The following is a 6,313-nucleotide window of genomic DNA, read 5'->3' on the forward strand; positions in this document are numbered from 1 at the left end:
GGTACATGTGCATATGTGCTAAAAATTCCAACAGAACAATAGAGGAAAAGGGATTTTGGTGGGGTCTTCCCTCCAGGGGATGATTTCTTGCTTTCTCTGTCTCTCTCTGGAGAGCACATGTGACCTATAGCAAAAATATCTCTCTTAAAAAAAAAAATGAAGTTAGTTGGGGCAACCAGTTGGTGTGGTGGTTAAAGCAGCTGGATCCCACATAGCCAACTGAATATGTTCAAGTCCTGAACCTGGCAGCTTGAAAAATATGCTGGTGCATATACTTGTGTGCCCAAAATCCCACAAAGAGAATGGAGAAGGAGGGCTTGCAGCGTGGCCATCCCCACTGAAGGGAAGGGTTGCTTTCTCACTATCTCTTTCTCTCCCTCTCTTTCTCTCTCTTACTGCTGAGTGCACACACCTTATAACAAATTTAAAAAAAAATCTCAGTATGCACATATGTAAACTAATTTATCAGGTCATTTGATGGTGTATTGATACATCACAGAACTCCCATGTAGTCAACTGCTGTTCAAGTTCTGGACCCAAGAGTATGAAACACACTGGGCACGTGTGCATGCATGCCCAAAATCCTGAGAGGAAAATAAGGAGAAGGGATTGCGGTATGGCTATAGCCCCGGGGGTGATTTCTCACTTTCTGTCTCACTGTCTCTCTGTCTCTCTCTGTCTTTCTTGATAGTCAATGTGCCCTAGAGCAAAAATCTCTCTAAAAAATAAAACAAAATAAAACTTACAAATGAAATAAGTTTTCATCTAGAAAGTGAATGGTCAAGATAAGAAAAAGAAACTTCGAAAGTAAAAATATGAATAGCTTTAAATACACCAAAATAAAATTTTGCATTCATGCAATTGACAAAGCTGAAAACAGCAACAAAAATATCAATTACTGGGCCAACTGATGGAACGGTTGTTAAGGTGACAGGGACCCACATGGTCAACCACATGGTTTGAGTCTGGGACACAAAGACCTGAAAAACACACCAAGCATCTGCAGGCATGTTCAAAATCCCAAAAGGAGAATTAGGAGATGGGATTGTAGCATAACCATTCCTCATGGGGTGCTTTCTCACTACCCTCCCCCACTTCCTGTCTCTCTCCAGTGAATACATTCACCCCCTAGCAATTTTTTTATTGCCTTAGAAACCTTTTTTAACTATTACAGTCTCTATATTCTTCCAAAGTTAACTATAGCATCATTCTTATGACATTTTAAAATTTACGTTTACTTACTGCACATCTTTATAGTGTATACAACATGACTTTCCCAAGCATGAATATAGTGCTTTTTTTTTTTTTTTTTGAGATTTTTTTTTTTTTTTTTTTTTTTTTCTTATTGGGCACGTGCACTCGCCAGAAAGACAGAGAGAGACAGAAAGACAGAAAGCCAGAAATCACCCCCCAGGCGGGATGGCCACGCCACAATCCCTTCTCCTCCATTCTCCTCTCGGGATTCTGGGCACACATGCACATGCACCCGGCGTGAGTTTAAGTCACCAGGTCCAGGATGTGAACCGCTGTCTACTACATAGGAGTCCAGCAACATAGCCATTATGCTAACTGCTGGTCCCAATATAGTGCATATTAATTAAGCCACAGATATTACTATACACATTATCATCAACAGATAATTTTTAATTTTTGTGTCTGCACTCTTTCTGGCAAATTAAAAATAATAAAAAAAAAAGAACATGTCAATCGCTGATACTGAAGTGCTACAGGGTTTGTGGGCATTTTTACATATGTTTAGAGTAACAATGTAACTGCTCTGGTGCACGTTTTTAACTAAGAATTATTATTGTTTTTCTTAAGGACTCATTTAACAATGAAACAAAGGGGAATATAGTTTTAGTTTATAGTCAGAAAGAAAAGCATTATTATAAGCCTCTATTCATTCCTGTCTAAGTATCTACAGGCTTTGACAAATTCCAGTTAACCTTCCACTGCTCAAGTTTCATCCCTGGAAATTCATTCAATCACAGATTGAAAGTACTTTTTCAAAAATCAGTTGGATCAAATATGTAGATTAATTAGGAACCAGCAATTAGCGTAATGGCTATGTCGCTGGACTCCCACATAGTCGAACTCGGTTCGAGTCCCGGAGCGGTGTCTTAAAACTCACGCCGGGCGCGTGTGCGTACGTGCCCAGATCCTGAGAGGAGAATGGAGGAGAAGAGTTTGCAGCGTGACCATCCCCCCTGGGGGGTGATTTCTCACTTTCTGTCTCTATGTTTCTCTCTGTCTGTCTGGCGAGCACACGCACCCTATAGCGAAAAACTTCTCAAAAAAAAAATGTAGATTAATTTGGGTAGAATTGCCGTTTTGATTATGTTAAATCTTCCAATCCAGGAGCATGGGATGTTCTTCCCCTTTTTTATGTAACTTTCAATACCTTTTTTTTTTTTTAATTTTCATAGTTTTCTTTATAAAGATCTTTGACTTTCTTAGTTAGGTTTATCCCTAGGTATCTTATACACCTTGTGGCTATGGTGAAAGGGATTCCTTTCTTCAGCTCTGCTTCATTCCACTTTTTGTTCATAAATAGGAATGCTATAGATTTTTGTCAATTCCAATCAAAATACCAGAAATATTCTTCGCAGATCTAGAAAAGACAATTATAGAATTTGTCTGGAATCATAAAAGACCTCATATTGCAAAAGCAATCTTGCCCAAGAAGAATGGAGTAGGAGGCATATCACTCCCGGATCCCAAGATATACTATAAAGCTGTGTCATCAAAACAGTACTGGCATAAAAACAGACATGTGGACCAATGGAAGAGAACAGAGACCCCAGAAATAACCCCAAAGCTTATAGCCAACTGATCTTTGACAAAGGATATCAGTCAATCCATTGGGAAAAGGAAAACCTCTTTAGTAAATGGTGCTGGAAAAACTGGGTATCCACCTGCAGAAAGATGAAACTGAACCCCCATCTTTCACCATTAACAACAGTCAACTCAAAATGGATCAAAGATCTGAACCTAAGACCTCAAACAATAAAACTACTACAAAAGTCTCTCTAAGGAAGACATACGAACAGCCAAAAAGCATATGAGGAAATGCTCAACATCCCTCATCATAAGGGAGATGCAGATAAAAACCACAATGAGATACCACCTAACCCCTGTCAGAATGGCAAAGATTAAGAATATAAAAAGTGATAAGTGTTGGCGGGGATGTGGTGAAAAGGGAACCCTCCTACACTGTTGGTGGGAATGTAAACTAGTTCAACCACTGTGGAGAACAATATGGAGGTTCCTCAAAGATCTACAAATAGAACTACCATTTGATCCAGCAATCCCACTTCTGGGTATTTACCCAAAAGACAGGAGAACGCTCAGTCAGAAAAGTGCTTGCACATCCATGTTTATTGCAGCATTATTCACAATTGCCAAGACATGGAACCAACCTAAATGTCCACAAACTGATGAATGGATTGGAAAAGTGTGGTATATATACTCTATGGAATACTACTCAGCCATAAAAAATAACAAGACCCTGGCATTTGATAGAAAGTGGTCAGATATGGAGGATCTATTGCTGAGTGAAGTAAGCCAGGCTATGAAAGAAAGATACTCTATGTATCCACTCAATATATACCAACTATCCGCACTCTATGGTAGAGAGTGAAAAATTGGAGGTCATAAAAGCAGTGAAGGTACTTAACGAGAATAGGACAGTGTGGAATGGGGGAGGTGAAGAGAAGAGGATAGAGGAAGATAGCAAGAGGACAATAGAGAGGCAGGATGTTAGTGAGAAACAGATATGGTTTATTACCTGTTGATGAGGACATGTATAGTATTCTCAACTGGATTGGTCTGAGAAGTTTTTCATGATGGATAAAGTCTTTTTACAAGCAAAATGAGAAATAGCGATTGACTGTTTTAAAAAATAATTAGAATAATAATAATAATTATTGGGAAAAACATAGAAAAGATATTGAATGATGAAGTGAGTAGATTAATGTCTCTGTATTGACTGGCATGCATGGCATTCCCTTTTGAAAAAGCAATGTAGTACACTGTAAATTAAAATCAGTTGCATCTGTAGTGAAATGTAATTATTGTTGTAATTCCTTAAACAATGCCATATAAGAGTATTATCAAAACATTTACATTATATTAGGTATTACAAGTACTCCATAGAGATATTTAAAGTATAGGATGTGTAGGTTTTATGCACTATTATACCATTTTGTTCAAGGGACTAGAATGCCTATGGTATTTGTAAGAATCTTGGTGTAAGAATCTTGAACCAAATCCTCACAAATATAACAGAATAATTATATTCTTAGTCAAGAGGAGATGCCATTCTCTTTTCTTCTTTGATATCCTACACTGTAGTTACACCGTCAATCCAACATTTAGTGCTTAAATTCTTTTTTTAATTTAATGTTATTTTATACATTTAATCACTATACGTCATTTAGCTTGTAAATTGAATTTATCCAACATGAATACACTTCACACCAGTCAAATTGAGGGTACAAAATACGTTATCGTCAACAAATAATAATCTTTTTCGTTCCATAGATGTCTTACCTCCCTATTTTTCTCCTTAATTCTTTCTTACACTCTCCCCCTTCTCCCAGCCATTTGTCTCCATATCCATAACTATTTTCAATGCTTCTATGTCCTCTATCTTTCCATTTCCACCATAGAGTGTGGACAATAGGTATATATTAAGTGGAGACATACAATATCTCTCTTTCATAGCCTGGCTTGCTTCACTAGGCAGTAAATCTTCCATATCCATCCACTTTCTATCAAATGCCAAGGTTTTGGGTTGTTTGTTTGTTTGTTTAATGGCTGAGTAGTATTCCATAGAGTATATGTGCAGTATTTTTCCAGTCTGTTAATCTGTTCATGGACATTTGGGTTGATTCCATGTCTTAGCAATTGTGAATAATCCTACAATAAGTATAGATGTGCAAGCACTTTTCCAACTGAGTGTTCTCCTATTCTTTGAGTAAATACCCAGGTGTGGAAGTGCAAGGTCAAATGGTAGTTCTATTTGTAGGTCATTTTTTTTTTTTTGAGAGGTTTTTGCTATAGGGGTGTATGCTCGCCAGACAGATAGAGAGATACAGAGAGAAAGCAAGAAATCACTCCCTGGGGGGATGACCATGCCGCAATCCCTTCTCCTCTGTTCTCCTCTTGGGATCTTGGGCACGCACGCACACGCGCCCAGCATGAGTTTTAAGCCACCAGGTCCGGGACGTGAACTGCAGTTGACTACATGGGAGTCCAGCAACATAATCATTACGCTAACTGCTGGTCCCTATTTGTAGGTCTTTGAGGAACCTCTGTATTGTTTTCTACAGTGGCTGGACCAATTTACATTCCTAACAACAGTGTAGGAGAGTTTCCCTCTTACTACATCCCCATCAGCACTTGACATTTTTTGTTTATGTAATTTTCACCATTTTGACTGGGGTTAGGTGTTATTTCATTGTAGTCTTGATCTGCATCACCCTTATGATGAGGGATGTTGAGGAGTTTTTCATATGCTTTTTGGCTATTTGTATGCCTTACAAGACACAACTCATTTTCCCATCTTTTAATTGGGTTAATAATTTTGGGGGGATAAACTGCTTGAATTCCCTGTGTATTCTGGTTATCAGTTCCTTATCTGAGGCATAGTTTACAAAAAAATTCTCCCATTCTGTGGGCTGTCTATTCACATTAATTACTGTGTCCTTTGCTGTACAGAAATTTCTTAATCTGATATAATCCAATTTGTTTAATTTGGGATTATTGCCTGTGCTTTGAGGGTCTTATTTAAGAAGTCTTGGCCTATCTCAATGTCTCCCAGAGTTTCCTCAATGTTTTCCACCATTAGTTTAATAGTTTGAGGTCTTAAGTTTTAGATCTTTGATCCATTTTTGAGTTGATTTTTGTTTTTTGTTTGTTTGATTTTTTGAAGAGTTTTTTACTACAGAGCACGTGCGCTCGCCAGACAGACAGAGACAGAGAGACAGAAAGCGAGAAATCACCACCCCATGGGGGATGGACATGCCACAATCCCTTCTCCTCCATTCTCCTCTTGGGATCTTGGGCACCCACGCACACGTGCCCGGCATGAGTTTAAGCCACCGGGTCCAGGACACAAACTGCGGTCGACTACATGGGAGTCCAGCGACATAGCCATTACACTAACTGCTGGTCCCAGGGTTGATTTTTGTTAATGGTGAGAGATATGGGATCAGATTCATCTTTCAGCAGATGGATATTCAGTTTTTGCAGCACCATTTGCAAAAGAGGTTTCCCTTTGTCAAAAATCAGTTGGCTGTATGTAATGAGG

The sequence above is a fragment of the Tupaia chinensis genome, unplaced genomic scaffold (assembly GCF_000334495.1).
Source record: "Tupaia chinensis unplaced genomic scaffold, TupChi_1.0 Scaffold000153_1, whole genome shotgun sequence".
NCBI lineage: Eukaryota > Metazoa > Chordata > Mammalia > Scandentia > Tupaiidae > Tupaia > Tupaia belangeri.